The sequence below is a fragment of the Hippoglossus hippoglossus genome, chromosome 24, assembly GCF_009819705.1.
Source record: "Hippoglossus hippoglossus isolate fHipHip1 chromosome 24, fHipHip1.pri, whole genome shotgun sequence".
Taxonomy (NCBI): domain Eukaryota; kingdom Metazoa; phylum Chordata; class Actinopteri; order Pleuronectiformes; family Pleuronectidae; genus Hippoglossus; species Hippoglossus hippoglossus.
The window spans coordinates 16125977-16152966 of NC_047174.1; the positions used below are offsets into that span (position 1 = coordinate 16125977).

At 41.9% G+C, this 26990-nt stretch overlaps 1 long non-coding RNA gene across 1 annotated transcript; it reads right to left on the reverse strand.

Moving 5' to 3' along the window:
- Positions 1-26370, reverse strand: LOC117758281. The gene is made up of 3 exons (XR_004613258.1): positions 26290-26370; positions 231-395; positions 1-124 (listed from the first exon to the last, which is right to left on the reverse strand). It is a non-coding gene; the product is annotated as an uncharacterized LOC117758281 (long non-coding RNA).
- Between the last annotated feature and the right edge of the window lie 620 nt (positions 26371-26990).

Below are 26990 nucleotides of genomic sequence, written 5' to 3' on the forward strand. Positions count from 1 at the left end.
TCGCACTTATCCAACAGTTGCACTTGATTTGTCTTCTCTGCTCCTCCTCTGAGGCCACCATGCATTAAGGAGGCCTCTTTATGCCCCACGCCAGGTTGGAGGACGGTGCCCTTATTAGATGTGACTGCATGATAATGAAACGGCGTAATGCAATGTCAGAGCCGTTGACACGACACAAAAGGCTAAGACAGGTGAAATTCCTAATCAGCTCAAAATGTCACAGGACTCACCTTGGGTCTGAATCACAGCCCACGGGCAGATTAGTTCTCCACATCGATGTCAACCTCAAGGATGCCTCTCCTCTTTGGTCTGTCTCAGAAAGTCACTCCGACTCTTGACTTACTCCCCTCCTCCTCCTCTTCCGCGCTCTTTCCTTGACATTAGTATCCAGCGAGCTGTAAAGATAAAGAATGGGACATTTATTAGCTGAAATAGTTGGCAAACCGCCTCAATGCTCTTATATCGGTCTCAATCTTCATGTGGGGAAAAAACAGCACGAACGTTCAGCAGCAAATTTTTATCAAAACCTCTTGTGTGCATCCGTCCCTCTCAAGGATTTCCTTCTCCCCGCAGTTTTCCAATCACACATATTGCAGTTTAACGGATTTGGCATTTGAGGGTAAATATTTGAACCCTCGGTTTCAGAGAGAGTTTATAAAGGTGAGCTTCTCATTTCTAATGACACAACTGTATAATGAGCCCTTAAACTAATGCTGGCCCCACACCAGAGGATAATCAGCCCCCAACTTTTGGACTGATTCACCCGTTTCAGTGACCGCAGGGGCGTTGCCGAGTCAACACAGAGCTGATCAAACCATCTGGCCAAATTATCCTGTAGTGTGAGGGGTTTACAGACAGAATAATTATGTCAAATTGTAAATATTAAACACATATGATTGGCGGTGGGGAGATCAGGTGAGCAAAAACCAACAATAGCCAATGGGAGCGAGCGGACCGGGAAGCATCACCGACCAGGTGCTGCGTACTGGTGTTAAGAACCAAACATGGCTGCCTAACACAACCTTTGTTTCTTGTACCGGGTGGACAGTAGAAAAGGACAAACCTTTGGAAATGTGGCAACAGTATGAGTGTTCGTTTAATGTGTCCTGTTGTTTGTGCAAAACATTACACAAACAAGCGCAACCAGCTGCGACACCGGCAGTCACGTTTGATCAGACGGGTTTCTGGGAGTTCCCCCGGCTGTGGAATCGTCACTCAGATATCGTTTGTTCAGATGCCAAGTGTGCGGTCCTGTGTTTTCATTGATTTGTCTGGTGTGTTTGTTCTTACTCGTAAAATATTAACAATCGGTTACACAGACTACATCTTTAAAATCTGTTCAGATTTGAAAATCCTCAGGTGTGGTTAATAGTTTTGGTTTTAAACATATGATAGGAGAAAACGATAAGATATTAACATGCTGCTCCTCACAGGATTATGTTTTGTGTTTGGGAAATAAACAGCTATTTCAGATTAAGCTGCTGGAGATTTAACTAGCAGGACAGAGCTGCTCACGGTGCTCTAATCTCTGTAAACATCCAGGACGTGCCCCCGCACTGTAAGGTGTGTGTGTGTGTGTGTGTGTGTGTGTGTGTGTGTGTGTGTGTGTGTGTCAGACTTTAACAGGGCTTTTATTTTAAACATAAACCCACAAACTCATGTCATTAGTTGATGCGGTCCTTGGCTTTGGAGGTGAAGCACAGTCACAACCATCGTTAGGTAAGAGCCACTTCAGCTTAAGTCACAGCAGATAAACACTGAGGTTAATCCTTTCCCTACACGTTTGATCTTGTGTTTTTGATTTTTTTTATAAAGACTTTAGATACAAAGTATCAGTCCTGATAAATCCCTAAGCTCATTGCAGGAGCACTTAAGGCTTGACAGGCCTTCAATGCCCTGGTTATGGTTGTTATGTCAGGACTGAACTACGTTGGCTGACACTTCTCACACAAGCAAATTCAATGGAAAACAGGAATGAAAAAGTCACAAGTTAGGTAACATTCTTTGTGTTCTAACTCCCTGGAAAGGAAGTTGTTCACGTTTTAAAAAATGTTTGTAAAAAAGGAAGAACACCAATGTTTTGTATTTAATAATTTTTGGTTTCTCCAAGCACCTGTACAGTAACACCTCAAACAGACCAGCGTCACATTTTAAGCAGGGGCTGGCTTGGACGCGTTTCTCAAATGATGGCTCACTTGACAACAGTAACTCTGCTTGTTTCTTTGTCAACATCGGTCACACTCACTTGCGTTGTGATTGTGTTTCCATTGTGTTGCTTTTTTGGTTGTGTTTCATGGCTTTTTCATTTTTTCCATTAATGCGCTTGTGTGAGACAAAAGACATAAGATCAATATTCCCCACAGCATTTTCATATGAGCAGAAGAATAGAGACCACTGATTCAGTATTTCTGAAATTCAGTAGGAACTTTAAAAACTCCCAGTGGAGAGATTTAAAGCAATTTACAATAGTTCAACATCCTTTCTACTGTACAACAAATATGTGTCTTCTTGCCATGCAGAGTTTGCCTCAGGAATAACCCTCCACCCCCCCCCCCATTCTGTTGTAAGAACCCCTGTGGGGAAAAATACTTTTATCAAGGGCTAATATGAAATGCTAAGTAATAACCAGACAATTCAACACCAACACCTCAGCAGAAGCCGATCCACTTATGACTGCTGAGATGTAAAAGAAGATCATGTTATCACAGTGCTCGAGCACGGTCTGTTTATTTTATTTCACCCTCAGACTCAATTCATGTCCACAGGCTCGACGCAGCACTACATCACACCTCATTAGCCACCAAATCTGGATCTGGCTATTTGTCCGGCTGCACTTCAGTGCCTGGTCACACGGAGGCAAAACAAAGGCCAGCTCACTTTGCGGGCCCACAGCAGCGCCTTCACCGGCCCACTGGTCACCGCGAGCGTAATTTCAGGGTAGGAATCGGGGACGACATATTCTCTGAGTGGAGAAGACGGCACTGGGAGGTTATTTTAGTCGCAGAAGCGGTGGTCATATCCAATTTACAGAGGAGACAGCATCCAAAGATAACAATGAAATGTAGTGCAGTATGACAAGATGAGAAGAAGGGCCTCAGCAGCTTAAGGTCAAACACACATGGAAGAAATGCGTTTTTTGGTCGCTTGAGTAACATCAACGCGGTACATTTCTCATGTGTCATCTCATCTGCTCAAAGAAAATAAAATCTGTTTCATAAATTGTGAGCCGATGAGCCGCGCTTGGATTGTTCGAGAGATTCTTGTTAGTTCAGTGTAAAAAAAGATCTATTTCCCGCTGTGATACATGAGCAGAGAAACTAATACAACTACAATGAAGCTGTGCCCTTCCTTTACATACCAGCTGCATGGATGAAAATATTAATATCCAGCAAAACTCTTTACATGCAGCATACGCGCGTGGATTACTGAATGATTGCAGCAGAGTCATGAGGGAGTCAGGGGACTTCAGGGCCAGAGCCTCCGTCTGAAGTGAGGTTTAACATTTTGTGTTGGAAAGTCAATCAAGTGCTAACTAAGAGACACAAAACAACTGCAAGGAGATGGGAAATGACTACAAAGAGATGCAGACTGACAACAAAGCGATGCAAATCGACTACAAAGCGATGAAAAACTTCCGCGGAGAGATGCAAAATTACCACAGACACACATCAACTATAAGTGAGACAGCCATGTGGTAATACAGGCAGAATTCTCCAGCTAATACGAAATTATTGAGAAACTTCCCTCGAAGAATCACAAGCAGGAAAGTTGTGGCGAGCATCCCTGATGCTCACGATGGTTATTAATTACCACTTCAATGGAAAAACAAGTTTAAAATCCATTTGTGCTGTGATTTTAGAGAAAGCAGGATCCACTCCTCTTCAGGCAGTAACTGCTGTAATCCAGCACTGATAATGTCAGATAATACTAGAGCCTGGGCCTCCTCCTGTAAATGTCCTGTCATGTCTTACACCATCACTTTAACAGCTTGATGAAGCCAGCAATGTTCCACACACCATTTCAGAATGGAGCTTTTGAGACGGCACACTCAGAGAACTGATTCACTGCGAAAACAAAACAAAAAAAATCAAAGTGTGACATTCTTCCTCCACGACTGAGATAGATGTGAAACATGCTCTTTTCTTCTCTTCTCTTGCAGCTAGTGCAGAGGAAGTTTGTCCCGGCAGGATGGCACATCCATAGCTAACAGATTGTAATAGTAACCCTTCACTGGGGAGCCGTGCAGTCGGGAGCAGAGTCTTCATTCCACAAAGCACTGGCCTTGCAGCAGTTTCCTCCCTGATTGATACTGCCGTCGCACCGGTCCGGTTAGCCAGTGGAAACCACCATAAATTCCAGGCCCACTTTATCGTTAAGCTTAGTAGCCCGGGAAATAAAATTAGCTGTGTCCAATTTTGGAAAGCACTGCATAACACTATAAATAACAATTTACAGTAGGTGATAAAAGAGGAAAAATGGAATTAAAAAAAGAAATACAACTTAAGCGGTTTTATTTATGTGGGTGTTTTGTGTATTTATTGAGCAGCTTTTACTTGTACAATCCACCATTGTGATATAATTAATAATTAAACTGTTATTGCTTGTGCATTATTCAGGCAATTTGCTTTTGTTGTCAGCACATAAAGTCAGCATGTAGGCACCGTCTTAACTCTGTTACACATGCCAAAGGGCCCATCACAGGGAAATGACGGATGACCAGGCCTTTTTGCAATGTTTCTCCGGCCTGTATATATAGCACAGGCCCCGCGGTTTGTTGAGGGCGAGGACAGCTGTAGTTGCGGCCACAGTGAGGGAGAAACAGCTACTATTCTTAATGTCAAATGAACATGTAACCGTACTTTATCATTTCTGACTGCTCCTTATTGCTAAATCTTGCGCAGGCCGCCTGTGCTCCCCCTTTCTCCTTTCAGCTCCGACGGAAATCCTGCTGAGGAGGGAGCGGGACTGAGGCAAAATAAATGGCCAGCCCTATATCTCCCTGTTTAGCTATGTTTTCTCAAAGCCCTTTGTGTGTATCAGTGTAGAGCTATGTCTGTCTCCTGGTGTCCTCCCGCAACAGACACGGCCCTCTCACTCCCCAGCATGTGTTTCCGATTACAATCCGGCATTCCTCTCTCCCTCCCCGATTGGCTGCCAGAGCATCACATCTCTCTGCGACTGCTGGCAATGATGCGGTATCCCATAAAGCCACAACGCATGGCGCACGGCGAACATTCCCATGCACGTCCATCCCTATGTCTATCTTTCTGTCAGAGGAAGGTCCATTGTTAACAGATGGTAATGTAATAAGTTGACCCCTTGACCCCGAAGTAGCTGCAATGCAACCTCCTCTTCAGGTTGGATGATATGTTAAGTGTGTCCCGGACAGCTTGTCAACAAACACATAGGGGAAGCCAATAAACGGCGTGCGCTGCGGTTGTTTTAACCCCAGCAGGGCAAAGCACATTAATCACAGTTAAGGCGGCGATGATGATGAGGTGTTTGGCGGTCGGCTCCAAATAGCCGGTAATGGAGCTGCAGTGTGTGGAGGTGTCTTGCTGTTGGTGCCATCTTGAGTGAAAATAGTCTTCTGACCTATGCCTCCAGTCAAAATAGCAACAAGACATTACTCAGGAACCACCACAACGGAGGCCGCAGTGGGGCTAGTGGTTCTGTGAGGCAGTAGTGGGCAAAATGGGGCTTTGAGCTAAATGCTAATGTTAGTACAAGACCACACTCACAACAACATTGCAAGTAAGTTATGTTAAAGGGGCTCTCCACTGATTTTTCCAAAGAGGTTCGGTTTACCAATCACAAGGGAGGACAGTAAAAGCAGTAGTAGGATTTCTACTGGTTCTGGAGGAGCTTTCAAACGTTCGAAGAAAAAAAGAATAACCCCCGATGATGTTATTTTAACTAGGCCTTGAGAATCATGTTTCCTAATAGAGAGTCTGCATTTCAGGGAGTATTCAAGACACAGATACAGTAAATAAAACAAAATGCTATTGAGTCTTTACCAATCTAAGCACATGGTGCAAGTGAAATTTCACTTGAGCAGGTGGAAAAAAGATTTTTGCACAAGGAACATGGTTCAGAACTATGAAAAAAAGTAAAAAAGAGAGCAAAAAACAACTACGTCTTTTCATCATGGCTCTGTTTTTTGTGTAACATGCAAATTAGAGTGGCATTTCTCATTCCCTTTAGAAATTGAAATGCACTTCTCTGCAGAGGAAACAGTTTCACGTCCCACACAAGCAGTTGATCTGTGTCTGTTACAAGGGAACATGCATTTTGCTCCCACCTATTTGACAGTGTGCCCTTGAAATAAAAATACTGGCCCACTGACTTCAGACAATCAGTTTGTTCGTCAAAAACACAATCGCTTTCCCCTGCTTGAGGCTAGCAGTGCACCGACAGGTCACCCAACTACAACGCTTTTTAAGAGGGATACATCCCCTGGCACTGTGAAGGAAAATAAACGCATTGAAACATCCATAACGTTTTTACCATCTTCTGCAGGACTTTTTTTTTTAGCAGAATTTAGCTTGAATTTGGAAGTGTATGTGTGTGTACGCGTACGAATGCATTTGTTTCATAACTTTGTGTTCACAGAAGTCCATGTGAGTGTTTTGACCCAGTACATCACACAGCACATTGTGTAAAACCTCCGTGGGTGCATATTTTTACACAGTAGAATTTAATATCCGATTATTTATATTGAATTGAGGAATAGGTTACCTAGTTCATTCAATTCTGATAGTACAACTGCAGTGACATTTAGGAGAGCAATTATTTTCAGATCTGCTGTTACTGACTGCTGCTGTGATGCAAATAAGCTGATCGAAATCCCAGCACCATCCAATATTTTATACATTTTAGTTTGGCCAAAATGAGGAGCCTTGACATATAGTTCAATGGCAGAGCCACTTGGGGACGGCACACGCACACATACACACACAAAAAACATGCAGATAGTATTTTTATTTTCTTAAAACGACACCTCCCAGGGTCACATGTTGTTGCAGCGTTTGGCATTCCAGACGAGGCCCGACTGCGTTACCAGGCAGAGCAGGTCCGCTGCAAGGTCGGCACACATGGGCGATCAGTTTCACAGAGAATGCCAAATGTAAACGCGCATTCAAACCCTGAGAGATGAGACAGGACATTAAAGCTACAGTCCCCGGAGGAAGGAGGAGGACGAGGACGACGTGGAGGGAAGAGCACTGGGGGAGAAAAAAAAAAACAGGTGGCAGCACTTCAAAGCAGGAGAGTTTTATGAATTATGGGAGATATTGTGACTGCTGACTTCTGCATGGGTTCCCAGTGGTGCTGGGTATCATTCTTTATGGACAGTAAAACACACTTCTTTTTTCTTCTTCCACAGTAATAAATAATACACATTTCCATGCTATCTGAGGAGTAAGAATAACAGCACTATCCTCCGGGAATTATTCCTGCAATGATCTCAGTTCATGTGCCATCGTTTTTTAGATAATGAAATCGTTTCGTCTTTCCACGGACTGAATTAAGTGACCAGCAGCCAAAGAGAATTAAGTGACTCATTCCTCACAAAAGAAATATAATGGCGTCCTTACCCACGTAATTCAATTGTAATATCTATCCTTTAATGCTATTGTAGGTCTAATCAGTTTTCTTGGATAGCCTATCATTATTATAATAGGCTTTTTGGAGGATCATTTCTGAAAGGCTGAAATGGAAGGACATCCATGATGTGTGAAAATACAGTGATGTATGTGTGATTAAATTCCCTGACAAGTGTTGGGGTACATTATGTGTGAATGGTGCTCACAGTTTTCATCTGAATATAATGTGTAGAAATCCGGAACACGTGCTATGCATGTAATTCCTGGGAGACAGACTCATTGTAGGTTACTTTTAGTAAAAAAGGATCTGGATCCAAATGCAGAACTCAGATGTGCGGCTTCCAAAAGTTGAATGATGTTTCGTGAGGGCAGGGGATCACTGGAGAAGCTGGGGTGGTGGTTCCGGGGGAATGGAGCCAGATCAGGTGGGACAGGTCGGGCCGAACTGGCAGACAACAGATGGGCCTAAGGAGGCAAGTTTACACACAAGCACACTTGAGCAGCAGCAGCAGCAGCAGAGAATGGTGTGGATTGGAGGTATACTCTGGGTTAAGCTTGAACCAAGCAAACACGAAGAAAGAGACGAGCAACTAGAGTTGGCCTCAAGTTAACACCCCGAGGCAGACTAAACAATCTGGTGAATGTGAAGCGAGACCTCATACACTGTTGGAGGTGATTAGGGTATTGGCCTCGGGTCTGCAGGTGAGTTGGATGCAGGAGAACCGGATACTATACATGGGAAACACACCAAAGCTGGTGCAAGAACAACAGGAGGAAACATAAGGAAGGGCCAGACAGAGCCTGAAAAGAATCTCTGTTGCAACGTGTTCTCCAAATGAGACTTGGAGTGGTTCAGTCACTGGATAATTCAATACATATGGACTCTTTACAACACAAGACCTTGGATCCTCAGCTGCACTGAAAAATGAGAAACTATCAATATTGAGTTTAGTTGGCCATATTATAAAATCACTTATAATTCCATTTAATGTTCTTTATATGCACATAAAGGTAGAGCTACATGGAAACAGAAGTCAACATGCTAACTTGCTGATGTTAGCATGGCCATGGCATGGACAGTATATTAGGACAAGATGACAGCTCCCCAAAATCGAAGCCAAATGAATTGGATCGCCCCCTGGTGACTGGCTGCTGTATAGGTCATAAGAGTGCCTCTTACATGTTAGCAGATGTGCCATGGACCAAACTAAAAAGTCAAACACACATGTAAAACAATAAATATAGTTGTAATTTGTTATTTCAGGTATAATTCGTATCACACAGTACGTTATCATACTGTACAGTGTGTGTGCCAGTGCCATTTTTCCAGTTAGTTTGGTTTTAATTAATTATTTGATGCTATAAAACAGGGTGAAACATCATCATTGACAATTGAGACCGACTTGCAATAAATTGTAGAAACTTATATATTTTATACAGGACTTTCCAAAGCAGCCGTTTCACATTGCTTCACAAGAAAGACAAAATATAATATAACAATACATATGATTTTATATATAAAAACAATGGCAACAGAAAAGGATCATGTGTAATCCATCATGTTAAAAGGTTGAGCACGTGTATTAGTGGGACGCTAATACTGTGTCTCCACACCACAATCATTACTGTGCGTGGAATCCAAATGATGTCAAAAGGGCACGACGGGGGTGCTCTCATCCAGGATATTGTGGACATGCGTCATCCAGCCCAAACTGCTCATATAGTTTACAGCTATACTGGTAACTTGTAACCAGCCTCACAGTCACACACCCACTCTGTACGTGCACAATTTACCTGTATACAATGACTGGTTTAACAATATGCTATTTAAAACTGCAGATCTTGCACAGAGATGATAAACCGCAGTGTAATTTACTTATTTACCTGCTACTGCTTCCTCTTAAAGCTTAGAAAGAAGAGACCGTTTAAGTAATTTTGTAATTAGCAAGTCCAGTCCATTACTCGTCTGCTGTCATGTCAGTGAAGATATTTCAAGGAGCTATGCTTTAATGCCAATTTATGGAAGTGAAGCGTTATTGAGAAGCTTCTCTGAGTGTCAAGATATTAAAATCTATCCGTTCCTTGTTTTAGCCCACAGCAGAATGTGACAAATTTGTGTCACACTGCTGCAATCGGTGGATTGCAGTATGTGATTGGTGGTTATATATTTAAATTTACTACTCTTAAGAAGAAGTAAAAAAAAAAATACTTACTGCAAAAATGTGGCAGCTGTTCACAACTGTTTAGAGCACATTATCTGTTCATATCTAAATAATGCATTCATATTCATCAACATCCCACATGTTTAATCAGGTTTTTCATAAATAATGAAATTGTTAGCAATTTTTTTCTGATCACAAACAAGTATTTCCTAAATCCTAAGGGATTCATTAAGGCGCTGTCTCCTCTGAACAGTATTCCTGATGTATCAATTTATTTTTTCAACACATCTTCAGTCCTTAATGAATTCTCACCCTCTACTCTAAGGTCCACATAATCATTATGCGACTCTAAACCTGCTTTGAGCTTTAACTTTGAGAGATATTCCTAATCCTCATGTGAATGTTCAGTAAATGTATTCATAAATCATCATAGAGTATTTGATGTCCTGCTTTATGGTTGCAAACAAATAATAGTCTTTAAATATTTATAGAGGTTAGGAAACCATTTGTTGCAATTAGGATGAAGAGAAGATATAAATGCTGATGCAGTAAACACATTTTCTATTATGCCTTCGCTGGTAGTAATTTGTTTTCCACCTACACTCGTCTCCTGATGATACCTGAGGAGAACAGATGAGGGAAATATATGATTAATGGTAATAATGGTTAATGATATACAGTATGGGGTGTACATTTGTTTTTCTCCTCTAATGATCAGTTGAGTTTACTTCTGTTTCTTTGTAAATTGTGTTTTGGGTTCACCACATAAATCATGGAAAACAGATATGGCCACCATTTAGTGAAACAAATAGCTGTCAGTGGGATATCTTTCATTTCATTCTAATGGCGATTGATGGATTACTTTACTTGTTTGAAACAGGGGGATTTTATGTCTCTGCCTTTGCATGCATACATGACTACTGAGATTGTGTTTGTGTGCATATGCTATTGACCATATCTGCGCTGCATCTCCAAAAAGTCCTTTCACTCCACTTTAATCTTAACACAGACAGAAGATACATCACCCATTCCTGTGCTGCTTTGTTGCTTTCTCTATAGGTAGCTGTCAAAAGAAAACGAAAAAAATGCATAGAGACACAATATGCAAATGTAGCCTGCTGAGCCTCCTAGCCTTTCATTCCTGGATTGTGTTGCGCTCTAGCCAGAATTCAGAATAGACTCCAGCAAAGTGAGATTTGTGAACAGGTTACAGAAGCATCTACGGCCATGCTAGTGGCTCTGTGAGGCTGTAACGCCAATGTAAAGGCAATGAAACTAAATTAAAACCACTGGACGAATTGGAATTTTGACCAGATGATGGCTTAAGGTTAATGGGCAAGCTCCACAAAGACGATAACAGATTGGTGGATAATGCACCAAACAGTTATCAAGATACTTAATTCTGAACCCCAAATGTCCCCCTGCTGGCAGTGCTAGAGGTAAAGTGAGGGGGGGACACTCTATAGTCATTACATTACTCTGAATGCGAACCATGAATACTACAACTAGTTTTGCTGGTAATCCATCCAACTGTTGTAATGGCATGTCACTAAAAACAGAAAGAATGTCAATGAATTCAGTCCAATGTCAGCTGGCTTTAACATCTGAGCACTGTGGAAATCTATTCACAATGTAGTACCCATCCATCTACAGGGTGGAGATAGTGACAAGGATCCAATATCTTTCCAAACACTTTGCAAAGACACACAAAAAAGTCGGGACTAGTGGAGGAACTCGAGGAAAAGCAAAGTGATCTTTGCCCTTAATGACCGATTAATGTCAAAGATTTCACACAAATCCATCCAATATTTGCCAACTGATACACTGACAAGAATGAGAACACACAATTTCCATGGCCTCTCAGTTCCAACTCGATACACTGTACAATAACCATCAGAACTTTTGGAATTTTCTCAACTCCCAGTAGGAAGCTGGAGCTCAGTCACATTAGCAAGCCATTACGCGGAATTTTCAATGGATTTTAATCATGTCCTGTTCAGGGTTCCTACAGGACCTTGGCTGTGCTTTTCTGAAGCCATTCCAGCATCATTTGGGTTGTTAGGACATAAGTGGCCATCTATGGGTTTTGGCACTCCACAGAAAGTTCTCTGAGAAAATGTGTTCATTTGGTTCCATTCATTGTTCTCTCTATCCTTACAACTCTCCCAGTCCCTTCTGCAGAAAGGCCCCTCCACAGCATGACGCTGCCACCACCATGCTTCGCTGTAGGGGTGCTATTAGACGGGTAATGAGCTGTGCCCAGTTTCCGCCTGACAGAGAGCTTAGGTTTATGGCTGAGAATTCAGTTTCCATTTCATCACTACAGTCCCTTCTACCTCTCGCTCTCCCAAAACGTCTCTCATACGTCTTAGCTCCAAGTCAAGGCTGCTGCCTTCACCTCTGCATCATGGACTGGCCTCTTTCTTGTTACTCTGCTACAGAGACTATGTAATAAAATGATGCGCTCATTGTGGCTCCTCCAGAAACATCTTCTATGGGGGCCCTAACTGCTCCTTGGGTTGTTATGTTACTTCCCTGGCTGGGGTCTGTCTTGGCTGGCTGCTCAGGTTGGATAGACTACCAGGAAGAGTCAGAGTAGTTTGTCATGCTTTTCTTTTCCATTTCCAACTGTCTAATGCTGCCGAGTTCTTCTGAAACAGTGACAAAGAAACTGCTAGAGGCCTATCCCTAGGTGGTCTGTTCTGCACATTTCTTTCTTTAATACTATTTCTCAAGGCTCCATGATAGAATGTCTCCCCATACACCTGTTAGATCTTGTTTCAGCACAGAAATTGTCTCATGGTCATGACCATTGGGGTTTGCCACACAGCTTTGGCTTCTAGCTTACAGACAATCCATTAAATCCCCTTTAATTTCGAGTGTGAAGCCACTAAAAGTGGAAAGAAATCTCAAGGCCATCGAATATTGAGGCGCTGTGTGCAGAGCGCACGTGCAGTACCTTTTCTTCGCAAGGCTTTGAGCAGGAGGTCGACACAAGCTCATTCCAAACTATTCTGAGCCATAAAGTTAATCCAATGGCCCCATTTTAAGGGCAAGAGCAACAACTGAACGATTTTGCTGGGGGGGGGGACCTTGTAACCACAGAAAGTCTAGTAGAGAAACCGAACACTGGATTGGTCATGGTTAACACACTTCATGCTAGGGTGCCATTTACCTTTAAACCTAGAATGCAGGTCTGAAAATGTTTAGATCAACTGCAGTACGGCAACTACTGAGCTCTACAATTATGCTGCTGTGGCCACTTATAATTTAATGCAGTCTTAATATCCTGCAGTGATCAATTCAAACCACTGCATCGAGCTACTGTATGTTAGCAGTGATTGTATGAAAATGCAAAGTGTCTTTGGCAGCAATTGATTTATGATGCTAATCTACGTGACAGATATGCTCGCTTAGGATCTTATGTTGCACACACAGCATGTGCATGTGTTTAGGTAAACGGACAAGGTCGGTTGTGAGGCCTGTAGTTTTCCCACACTTGTTTCATTTCCTATTTTGTTTTTTTTCTCCAGAAGACCTCAAACATGCACTTCCTTTCTTCCTCAGGAGTAAAAAGACTTTTAATTAATTATAAAAGCCAGGAGAGCATGAAGGCTGAGACCACCAGAAGACACGTGCATATGGTGTCTAGTGTGTGTATGTGGGCTAAGTGAATGCACAAAACGTTATGTTCTGCAAGTGTGGTCAAAGCGTACTTTGACTACTCAAGTGTACCTTTCAATTCATTGCATAAAAAAGCATCTGTCAGTGTGTGTGTGTGTGTGTGTGTGTATGTGTGTGTGTGTGTGTGTGTGTGTGTGTGTGTGTGTGTGTGTGTGTGTCCTGACCAGTTGGCGGGCTGTGCCAGGTGTGATTTCATTCTCCCAGCAGTCACGGGTCTGTAAGATCGCTTTAGACACAGTTTGAACCACCTACTGGGAGGCGATGGAGCGCCCCTCACTTCTAGTGTGTGTACGGGCTGGTGTCGGCGTACAGTATATCATCTCTGTGTGTGTGTGTGTGTGTGTGTGTGTTTCATTGTCACCTTGTAACTGTGTGCAGTAACATTCTGTGTTCGATCCGCCCGCAGGTAGTTTATGTGTGCTTTCGCTTATGTAGACAAAGACCCATGTTCATGGCTATCTGTCGCTGTCCAAGGACGAAAGTGTTTGTGCACATGTGTGTATCAGCCCATTAAGTGAGGGGGGGGGGGGGCAGAGGGAGGCCCTGGGGCGTTTTACGAGGTCAGCTTCCTGCAGACTAGGACAGTCAGAGGGAGATAATAATAGCCAGGTCAAGATTCAATTATTTGCCTGGGGATTAACCTTATGGGGTCTTTCAGGAAGGTCAGTGGGTGGTGAGGCGTTTTAGGCTTCTGAAACAGAAGCCACTTACAAAGCACTTTTATTGTTGTTAGGGGCCCCTGATCGTAAAGATCTGGAAGCTGCCCCTGCAACACACAGCTACAGGTCCGTCAGATGTGCTTTAAGATAACACACAGTAACTGTGGAGCAGCACTTGGATATTTTCAGACCATGGGGGAAAAAATAAACAAATTAAAAATTGAGTGAATATGAAACAAGGTTCTGTTTTATTGTGCTCATCTTAGGGCAATAACACATCACACCTATATTGTTATGTGGGGACACCGGGTCCGTGATTCCTTTGTGGTGGTACTTCATTATTAAAACCACAGCATATTCAAACAAAAGGTATAAAAGAAGATAAATTTAGCCTTGCATTGACATTCAGAAAAGAAGGGAAAAGAAACATGTTGGAAATTCTACACTATAAATAATAAAACAAAAGAGCTTTCTCCTCGTTATGGGTTTATTAATTGTATTATTAGTGCAGGTTGTGTAAAGTATCATAATGTTGTGACTGAAAAGAGTTACTACAATCCTAAGTGTGACCATAACATTTTCATTTAGTTGGAGAAGCTAAGAATAAAATTGGCTGGTTAAGTGCAGCTACTGTGCCTTGGCTTCGAGGCTGTGAGGCCTGTCAGTCATGTCAGCCACCTATGACAGTGATTTGTGTGCGAGTTACTGTAGAGGGAGTGTTTTGAGAAACGGGGGCATGTCTTTGAGTTTAAAGGGTTAGTGAGTTGTTTCTGAAACACTTTTTATCTTATTTGTTCTAATCCTCTTCACCTCCTGATATCAATAAATAAAGTTGTCTTAAAAAAACAAAAGTTAAAAGCTGGTGTCTGTGGCCCTCACAGGATGGTATTACACACCATGGAATGAAAGGATAGGTCGGTGTACCTGTCTGTCACTAACCGACCTGGCTGTGGACACCCTGCCCGAGCTCTCACTGCACATAACCAGAGTCTTCACCGGGGAGGAAGACAGTGATGATAGCCTGTAGTCACGGAAATATTGTCTTCATTTGTTTTGTAGGCGTGGCTTCAACAAGAGGGCAGATGGGAGGGGGTGGGATGTATTTTTGTAGCCAGTGAGGGACTAGCTCATGGCTAACAGCGTAGTTACATTTGGTAGTCTTTTGTTTTGGTGTAGGTTGCGGCCCACAGAAGCTTCTGCACTGATTGCTTATAAGATGGTATCATCTATTGCCTTATTCCAGGAGGATTCTATATCAATTTGCCATATTTAATCTACTAGTGTTTGGCATTGATATGACTAGTTACAGACATACCTATTAGATAGTGAAGCTGGAGGGTCAAGGGTCAGATGGCAGGAAGAATGTGCCGACTTTTAGAGGTGATTTTATGTATTGTCCATGCGAAACGTATAGACGAAAAAGGAAAAGGTAAGAAAACTGCTCTTACGACAACTCTTCACCATTCCTCCGAGAGCAACACAATTCAACTACTTACATAGGGTATTCAATTCACGTCTACACCACTTCAGCCTGAACAATAACAAAGCAGGTCATACAACACCGAACTCTTAACACACAGAACATCTACTCACATTCTTTGAGAAATACAGAAGCACTTTCACATTTCTACATGGCTCTTTTCAAGTAAGAAAAGCCACACATTGCTGTCAATGCATGAAATAAACAAAATAAACCTTCCTAGAGGAAAATTAAAACCCTCCATTTGTCACCCATGACATCCAGAATACTACAAACATCAGGAAATGCTGGACAGCCCCCTTACAAGCAATTGAACTGCATGCTGGGTGTGAACAAAGCAACACAAATTACCCTACATTATTACATCACATTACATGTCATTTAGCTGACACTTTTATCCAAAGCGACTTCCAATAAGTGCTTTCAACCGTGAGGGTACAAACCCAGAACAGCAAAAAAAAATTAAGTACATAAGCTTCGAAAAAGCCAAACTACAAAGTGCTACATATATGTGCACCTTGGCTTAGACTGATTTCTAAGCCAAGGTGTCGTCGGAAGAGATGGGTTTTTAGCCTGTGGAGGAAGATAGGTCGACTTTCTGCTGTCCTGATGTCAATGGGGAGCTCGTTCCACCATTTGGGAGCCAAGACGGCAAACAGTTTGGATTTTGTTGAGCGGCTAGCTGTCCTTTGCAGTGAGGGAGCAGCAAGCTGACAAACGAACTAACAATTTAACAATGTTCTAAACTGCAACATTATATAAGGAAAATAAACTAACTTAAAGCTGTGTGTGTACTCCAATCTGCTCATGTGCTCACTGTAACATATTCCTAACTAAAAGTAAGTGATAGTAAGTGTTGTTACAAAAGCAACTGTAAATTATAGTAAAGTTAAAACATGTCGAAGCTAACATGGTGTAATATGAATTCTAAACATGCACTTTGACGCAATACCCATGAGGATTGTCTTTATTGATAACCATTTCTAAATTGAATTTCTACAGATTGGCTGTGTAACATAAATGTTTATATTTTACAATTTTATATTTCATGTACTAGGAAAGAATCTACAACGTTTTCCACGTTGGCCACGAGAATCATTCCTGTTATGTAAAAAACAGAAGGTCCTGCCAAATTACGTGAACACTTTTGAATGTGAAACCTCTTTGCCACCAATCTGTCAAAGTTGAACCAGCATGTGCTGCTCCCCTAAAGCAGTGGCTCTCAAATGGGTGTTTGCGGCACACTGCCAGGGTGTCTGTGAAGAGTTTCCAGATTCATCCATTAAAATTATAATAATATGTTCTGTGTTGAGAAGGTGACATTTCTAGGACCTATATCTTTCTAAGACATTTGCCTTTTGTTGATCTTTCACATAGCTCAGTAGAAATGTAAAAAAAATAGGTTATCAAATTATTCCAAGGGACATACATGAGGCGGTCCCTGGAATGTATTCTATCTTGTAGGGGGTCCTTGGCAAATCAGACTGGAGTAGTACTGGACAGCCTTCGGGTGTGAATGTGTGCAACTGTGCAACCATCTTCAAAAATATACTCGTATAAACTAACACTGATGTTTTTAATGAAGCAGATTTAATCTCATTGTATTGTATCCATACTGAAACATTGAAGTCACTATGTACAATAGGTTCACAGCACACCAAGTGCTTCTTACTCACACTATTGTTTTCTGCCAGTTAAATATATGGCCTCATTACAACCAAGAGCGTTGCTGTTATATACATTAATACGTGTCTTTGCCAACAGAGTCAGCGGGAGCTCCACAAACACACACACACACACACACACACACACACACACACACACACACACACACACACACATGCAACACACTCGCACACACACCCTCTATCCATCACAGTACAGTGTTGCAAGACGAAAGATGAGACAGAAATGTGAACTTCACAAGAGAGGAACACTCGTACCATCAGAGTCGACCAATTGATGCGAGTGCATTAATCATCTGCAACCCGCCGTCCAAAATACACTCATGTGTGAGCTAATGGAAGAACTTCACCAGAGAAATGGATGTGTTGATGAGCAATGTCCCAGATATCTACAGGCCAAATCCAGGAGAGCAGGCTGCTCCACTACCTGCCTGTCAACTGGTCGGGGTTTTTTGCCCCCCCCCCTCTCCTATTCCTGTCTCCCTTTGTCTGTCTGTGTCTCGCTCTCTTTCCCGCTCTCTCATTGAAGTCTTTGCTGAGAGTAGGAGAGATGAAAAGAAAACAAAATGCCTTTTGATCCAGCAGCCTTGTATTACGGCTCTGTCAAAGAGCATTACCCTGATAACCCAACCAAAAAGTCAGCCACGGGGTATCAAAGCCAAATATCCAGACCTTTAACGCAGAGACTATTAATTCACCGACACAGAGTACGGACAAGCTGACTGAATAGGAATGCAGGACAACAGACACTACCAATCCCTGCCAAGTGCCTTTTTCATTTCATTCTCTCTCTTGGTCATTTTCTGTTTTCATGTTTCCTATAGCCGGCAGAACAAAGCCATGTGAATTCAGCCAACAGCAATTTCAGTTAAGGTTGCTCTGATCAAATAACCGTGAACTGCACGCATTGTTGCATTGTTGGGACTTATACTGTTTGATGTCTGACATACTCGTGGCGAGGGGAGAGCGATATTACCCTCCTGTTATTTGGCGAGGAGAAGAAAATAACACGGGGACCTTTGAAACTGCCAGGAAGATGAATTTACTTCAGTCCTTTGAGGAAACACACCTTCCAGTATACAACCAAGTTTCAGCCTCAATGACATTTGAATTTTTTCTCCGAGCGGCCATCCTGATCTTTGTTGACCACCTTTGGTTTAGAAAGTCACCTTGGATCAGGGGTGTGGAGCCTATTTCCAGTCAAGGGCCATTTAAATGTTTAAACATTCTTCAAGGGCCATGCTAAATTATTGAACAGATATATCACACTAACCGCACTGATTCAATGGGTGGAGGTGCCCCTGTTTTGTGAAGGGTCTAATGTTAGATGGCGGTGGTCAGTGCTGAAGAGGTTCATGATTTTTGTGAAAGCTGAACTGAAGGATTCAGTTGACGAATGATGAACGTTTTACGACACCGTTTTTTTAAATCATCATCGTATAGGACATCGTGTGAAATACCAGGAGGGTGCGAAAATGCACTCACCTGCTGATCAGTACATGAAGTTTACTTAGCGTTTGATTGATTCGCTCCAGAGTTTATGAGGCTGCAACTAAACATAATGAAAAGTGAGTCGTCAACGTTTTTCGTGCGCACTCAGTAAAACACAAGATCTGATGCACACAGCTAGGACTCAGTGTTAAAGTGACCGGAGCGACATGGATACATGATCCAACACCATCGATTGATAACCAAATACATGATCGTAAGTTTGTCATCTGAATCATAACCATCCCACTAAAAAAAACTGAACAAATGAACATGAGCTAGTTCATCTTTGGAACGACTTTATTACATCTGTATGAACTGAGCTTTGAACTAGTTCTTTTGAAGTGTTAACTGGCACAACACTGGTAGTGGTGATGATGACGAGGATGATGCTACTCACAGCTGGTTTCCAGGTTTGATCAGTCAGTCTTGAAACAGAACCAAGTCTTTCACAAGTTGATAGATTTGAAGGAAATGCTCACTGCAGTATTTTGTCCAAAACTGAGATTCAAACTTCAGTGCACTTCCCCTCAGAACAAGTTTTTTAGAACTATAGCAAAGGGAGGCTAGTGAAACAATAGTACTTTTATGCTTGGTGCCGTTTTGCGGCTCAATGCTTTTGATTGTAAATTGTCCTGCACATCACCATATTTAAAGGCTTGCCAAATAGTTTCAGTTCCTTAGGTTTCTCTAACCTGCCCTGGAAGGTTTTACCAAATGCCCGGAAGAGTTTTTGCAAACTCATCAACACATTCATACGTCATAGCAAGCTTGTGTTCTTGAAGAGTTGCACTTGCACACAACATACATTTCCTACAAAGGTCTCCCTTGAATCAAAGTTGGCAGTGATGTGATCGCACGCACAACAATCGCTGGTTGCGCTTCTCTTGCAGATGGTTTTAGCCAAAGCTAACTGCTAAAACCCATTGTCACCTTTGGTAGTGCCATGCATGACTCTCTCAAATCTTGTGTAATCTTCTTTGGGGTAAGGGGGATATGGTGAGGTTAGGGTAAATGTTTTTTTTCAATATATATCGTATTACAGATCAACAATCTGTTCTGAAACATTTTTTTGACACAAGCTGTCACTTTTGACCACTTTAGTTTGAGCGGTTCGAGCAACTCTTCAGCTCCAACAAGGCGCTTTCACTAATTATCCACCTGAATGAGGATTCAGCCTCTTAACTTTTAACTCGCTCAACACAAAAACCTCCGTTTGCATAACATTTTTTCTGTCGGAATGAAGTCGTGTGAAAACTGAACCGAACTGAAGACTTTTAACTGAATCCAAGATCATTTATTCTTGGAGCTCATCCCGTGCTGCATGTTTCCATCTCTAATTATGTGCAACATTGGTCTTTTTCAGCACATCCCTGCAAACCAGAATCACCTGTTTACTTTTACCTGACACAAAAACAATCATTAGTTTGTTTCTCTTCAACGTCTACAGTTCTTTTCTCGCCAGTCAGCAATGATATGTAACCACCACGCGCATGTTGTGTTCAACAGACCATCCTGAAGGACATGTTAGTCCACAATTATTAACTACAGAAATAACTGCTGTCATGAGAATATTTTTTGTATTTTCATTTCCCCGTAGACCAGATCCAGCTGTCTATAGAGCCTGGAGGCCCCCCCCCACCTCATATTTAGGTTGTAAACAATTGACACTCAGTACCAGACTGTGTGTGATGCCAACACTGCAGGCTAAACTGTTTAGGTGTTTTTGTTTCTGAGTGCTCTCTCTGTATCTATACACAAGAACTCCGTCAGCAGTCTAGTGAGTTTCAAATTCACTCTGTAGTGATGTTGGTCCGTTGGCTTCGCTGCCGATACTCACGAACGGCTACGGTGCTCGGAGCGGGTGTTGTAGAGATGAATGCATCATAAAAAAATAAATAGCCACAAATTATTTTCAACTGCACTTTATCAGAGACCACACTTTAGCCATACTCGAATGAATGAACTGATGAGGAGTTTTACAGAGCAGGCAACAAGAGCGTGAAGAGTCAAGTAGCTTCAGGGAAAGAAAAATGTTGGACTGGAACGAGCAGCAGGAGAGGATGAGGCTGTTTATATATCTATTGCTGACATTTTTTGAGCAAGCATTTGTGCAAATCTTGGATTTTAGGGCTTGTTCACAGTTGTAAAAATGCTATTTGAAGTTTTTTACAAAGGACCGCCCTTCAGTTATCCCAATTTCTTTCCTTATATTCTCACTCCACATTCATTTTGTGGCCAGTTAACATCTTTGTTACAAAGCTGACACTAGAAATGAAACAGGAAAACATTAAAAAAAAAGGATCCTCAGCCAAACCTTGCAGTTCATGGACTGTGCCAGAATGCCAGCGTGCCCCTCCATAAACTGATCATAAATAATCATCTGTGCATCACATAATGAATAACATTTTAATAGCAATAGGTTACTGTCTCAGTCTGGTTTCCTCCCACAGTCCAAAGACATGCAGCTTGGGTTAACCGGAGACTCTAAGTTGGAGGTGTCAATGTGAGTGTGAGTGGTTGTTTCTGTACGTCAGCCCTGCAGTATGTTGGGCGCTCTGTCCAGGCTGTAACACGCCTCTCGCCCTACGGTACCGTCAGTCAGCTGGGAATGGATCCACCTCCCCAGCAACCCTCAAGTGAATGCTGGTTGCAGGTTTCTTTCTAAAACTGTTAAAGTGACCTGCAGTAATTGAGCAGAAGCAAGTGATGACCGACTGCAGGACTCGGTCCACAGAACCCTGAACTGGAGAATCAGTTGTCATAGCTGTAGACCTGAATGTGGCCGCAGGGCGACAGACCACAGCTGTTGTTTATCCAAGGACAAAGAAGAAGAAATTTGAACCTCGGTCCACAGACTGAAGGCAGACTGCCACGCCCCCACTCACGGCTACAAAGCTCGGCTGTTTATTCACAGTTTATTAATATTGAACATAGCACGTGTCCATATCGCACCAAAATTAACTCTGCACTTCCTTGGGGCGTAAATAATACACGTCAGGGGTGAAGCTGATAAGATGAATGGTTCTCGTTCAGTCAGACAGAGATTTCTGGAATTATTAGATGCATATTATGGGATTATCTTTAATTTTAGAGTAAGCCACAAATTGCTTAAGCACCAGATTATACCAGTCAAATAAAGAAATCATTAAATTAAAAAAATATATAAGTACTTCTGTGCAAGATTTACCAAGATGAATTTAAAAGATTATAGGAATAAAAACTGCTGACCTTTTCTTTCAAGCATTGGCAGGGACAGGTCGTATCAGCCGTCGCTATTTACTGCTATTCCTGCAAGTAACGTGATGGCGGACCGGAATGCAACTTTGCTGTTGTTGGTTTGCGTGATCTGCGCAGACTAGTGTGTGTACTCAGCCAAAGGTTGTTTGTGAGGGAGGACGCACCACTCTGAAACACAGCTCTGCTAACATGAGTGGACTGAGAATGCTTTTAGTTCCCACAGCTCCGGCTGAATGATGCGGCTCCCCCTCCAGCTCGTCGTGTCACATCAGTTTCAGGAGTCACATTCTCCCACTTAAACTTTCGTTCACATCGCATCAATAATTCAGGCTCATGATCTTAATAGTCAGGACCTTTAGTGTTTGGATCAAGTCGCTCGAGAAGAATAAGTTATGCCAAATATAGTAGGCCACAGCTGCTATCTCAATGTCAGATACATATTCAATCAATATTTAGGTAAATATGACTTTCAGATCAGATGTTAATATCAATCCTCAAATCAGGATCAGGGCCAAAAACGACTTGACAAGGACGTCCTTACATTGTTTTTGTCCCCGGGTCCCACGAAGAGCTCATGAAGACATAAGTGATTATGATTAGACTGCAACTCACCCTCGTGGAATGAATAATGGAGAGATAGACAGGGGATGCAAAAGAGCCTTTATGTAGAGCAATATGCTTGTTGTGTTGTTGCCACATTTCACTGGTTTTAATGAGGACCGGCAAAAAAAGTTGGGCACAAACTCAACAAACCTCTGATTGAACTTCTTTCACTTTCTGATGAGAGCAGGGGAAAATCCCTGCAACCAACGCAGTGACGCAACGAGTGTAACCATGGCTACTAAATTATCTCGAAATTACAAAGACTGTTTATTTGACTGTGTCCTTGACAGAGGCCCTGCAGAACTCATACCCTCATTTCCTGCTGTAGAAAGTACAATGCGACCGAGACGGGTACGGGGACCTTAGGTTTAAACTTGTGGGAAGAATAAAACGACAGCAGCCTTTATTCATTTAACAATTAAATAAATCCCCTCCTCCGCCATGATGTCGGACAAATCAATATCTGTCAAACATGGCCAGTCAAAGATTTAATCAAAACATCACTCACGTGAACGATGGCTTGGCATAGCATTAGCGCTGTGGCCCCAGGGTGGTAGGATTTGCATTTTACTTGCACTAGCTTCTCCACAGATAGTCAACAGTTGTGTCCTTAGCAGGTATTGTTTAGTTTGGCACTTACTGTAAATCTGCACTTTGTTATCACAAAATGTTTCCTCTGCAAACCTTTGAATGGACCAAATAAAAAAATTAATTACAGCATCAGCCCTAATCCGTCGCTGAGTCCCTAACTATGCTGCTGCTGTTGAGACGGCAGCCCATTAGAAGTGCATTGCTTTTTTTACCGCCCCAATTTTACAGCAGATACTCACAAATGAGCAATTTTCTCCATTTTTATTCTTGTGTCCCCTCTCTTCTCAAATGATGCGTGCAGCGGCATCGTATTAATGTAAAAAAAAACTAAACAATCTGTTGTGTCCATTTGTAACAGATTTATTTTGCAGAGATAAAACACCTGAAGAAGAACAAGGGTAAATTGAGTTGATATGTGATTGAAAATAAATTGTTTTGTCACATTTAAGTCATTTGATTTTTCAGTTTTAGAAACTAAAGACATCTTAGTTTAGTTTGTGTGAGTGAAGCGTCTCATTTTTGTCGTCTTTTAAGTATCCTGATAACTTTGTTGTGTACAGTCACCACTGTTAAATGTGTTTTTGTCTATGGCAAGGTTGGCATAAAAGACAGTGTTTATCTGTTTGAACGAGACTGTATTACATTAGACCGACTCTTCACAGTAAATTTTCAGTTTTCACTCCCACACTCTGTTTGAACAGAGCCAAGACACTTTTGTTTATGCTTACTTGGATGAATTCCTACCTGTGTTCACCTCATGGAGAAGTTGCATTCTCCCACTTGTTTACAGCAGCCACAGTGTTGAAACGCAGTAAAACCATTGGCATAATTCCATCTTGCTCTCCTGATGTCAAAGTCCTGTTGATACACCCACCCACCCAATCACAAGTCAAGGTCAGCAGTCAATCGTGCTTGTCAGCATCAAATAACTAATTAAAACCAAACTAAGGGGGAAAATGAAAACTTGCACTCTCCGCATAATAACAACAAGATAAGATTAATTATTTTTAAGGAAAGAAAAGTCTATTTCGTTGCGCCCCGTGTCCCATCCACTAATATGGTGGGTGCAGGGGTTTATTACCTATGCTGCAGCCAGCCAGCGGAGAGCCCGTTAATGTTTGCAATAACAACAATGTAGTGAATGACAACATGAACAAGTTTAACTGCAGCTCCTCTTGTCTTGGCAGAGCTTTATAGACAGTTTCACTGTTTAGCCGTCCGGGCCTCAGTGCTGGTTCACTCCTATCAATCTCACGGCCTCTTATCAAACACATCACAAACACGGTGATGCAAATAGCAACAGCTGATAATTTCTCTGGAACTGGTGGAGATTAAAAACAGAGCTACAAGTGAGTGAATATTGAACTTACATTCACCACATGATGGGGAAAGCAACTGCAAATCAATGCTAATGTTCCTCTGAAACTGCTGGTGGTTCGAATAAGCAAATGCTCAGTTCACCATTTAACTTTTAACTTGATGTTAACCACTATCTCTGAGTGGTGAGAAATACATGTTTTTCACCTAAATATTTGTTGATGAATTCAGAAGTTCATCTACACATTTTTTTTAAAAGACCGTATATAGTATTGATGCTACGTTGGACACAAATGTACACTCAGTAAATGTGAAGCATTTATCTATCGAGTCCTATCCCCTGTGTTGAAATGGCCTCGTAGCTCGTGTTTCTGGGATTTGGACCCCCTGTGATATGAAATCTACAGCTTGCAGGATTCTCACATTCAGTAAATGTCAGTCAGACCTCAATACAATCCCCTCCAGTGTCTGTCAGTATATAATTCAATCTTTAAACATTTTTTTTTCCTTTAACAGCCTGAGTTAGACTTTTCTCAGCGACTCTGGGGTCATGATACGGGAAGTGTTGGAATCGCGCAGTGAGCTGAGATGTCATTACTGACTCTTTGCTGCTGTTCCCATTATAAAAGATCAAGTGAAACAGCGGCTGCTTTGCTGCCTCTGGAAAGCTGTGATAATAATTGTGTCTGTGGTTTCTGTGTGTGTGTGTGTGTGTGTGTGTGTTTGTATGAAGAAGTGTGAGAACACTGCATGAGTCTAAGAAACAGAGCAGAGAACGATAAAAGCAGAGTTTTACTACTTATGTCAGTCGTACAGTATCATTTCACCAAAATGTTTTTTCTCTCTTAAAAGAAAGACATGTTTTCCAATATAAGCAATAGCAGTCAAATTTTGGACATGCGATACCATCTCCTGACAGATTCATACTTATCAAACTATCCCGGATCATCTCAAGGTCAGAGGGATTGTTCAGTGTAAGGCGATACACTCATGCGTGTTCCAGGGTCTGTTTAATATGGCGGTCGTATCATGCTGAGTTAGCCTTTAAAACCTGCCCCCATTACTTTCTCAGAGTGAGTGATGAGAGACCACAGTCTAAAGCGTGTGCAATGGCAGAGGCAGCTATAGTCAGTCTTTGCAGTTATTGCTTCATATAGTATATAATGTAAATTTCACATAAACAGTCATTATCTTCACCCAGATGTGTTTCCCTGAGAACTCTCTCGTGCCTCACACTGAACTAAAATGTTCAGTCTAAATAGACAATAAGAAATGAAAGACATTGTGATTGGGCTGCCTTTTCCAGGTAATATAGAATCGGATTAACTTTGTATCAATGAATCCATTAACAATAATTAGAAATTCAATTTAAGTTGCAGGATACAAAGGTTTCAATTAATTTGAATTGTTGAAAGTTTTGGAAAATTTGCTTATTAACATTTTTTTATCAATCACAGGTATCCTAAATGTATGCTGTGCTTTATCATCTATTTAACCCTAAATAGGCCCATAATTCAAAAAAAAAAAAAAAAATGGGACAATAATTTACAGACCTGGAGTCTTCATCTATTTTTATATTCAGTCTATGGTCATCTGACATACTTGAATTCAGTCCTCTATTTACAAAAGCACTACAAATAGGTGCAGCTGGAATCAAATATATTTCAATGATTACCTGACATTGGAATGTAACAATCCTTATAAAACATAAAATTCCCAATGAGCATGTGTGCATGTCTAAGTAAAGCTGACTACATGCAGGCAGGGAACCCTTACCTCTTTCCAGAGACTTGGGCAGCGAGCCTGGCTCGACTGTTGCTTCCTGACAGCTCCCTGTGATCTGCATCTTTGTCCAAGTCATTGTCTCCGTTGTCCTCCCCTGGTCCTGCCTCATCCTCCTCCTCCTCCTCTTCCTCCCTCTCATCCCCCAGAATATCATCTGCTGCCACACAGATACTGTGGAGGATGCTGCAGGCTCCAATAACCTGAGGAGCAAGCAGAGGCCGAAAGTCTAGCGCCCGTAGGAAGAAGGAGCGCCAACGTGCTTTAAACTGAAAATGTTTGTGTCACTGTGACCAATGTAAACATTTTGTGTGTGACTGTCGGTGTAATGAGAAGGGAGAGATGTTCTTGCTTGCGACAGGTAATATGGGGTCGTTATGGAGACGGGGTGCTGCAGGCACGGGTATCTTCCATCACTTAAAAATACAAAGCCTGCTGCTGGGTGGTAGATAAAGAAGATAAGAGGCAGAGAGCAATGTGGAATGTAGGTAATTTAGTTCAACATAATGACAAAGCTTTTTCTTTCCATTTTTTATTTTATCGTTTTGATCATTTTATATTTTAATAATCAACAAATCAACCCAGCGTTTCTGTTTAAGTGTGTCTGTAGGGGGGGTTGTTCAATCAGTGGATGGGACACCCCTGTGGTGTGAAGGAACATTCAGTTATCGGATTTGTTGGCAACAGCGCGGAGG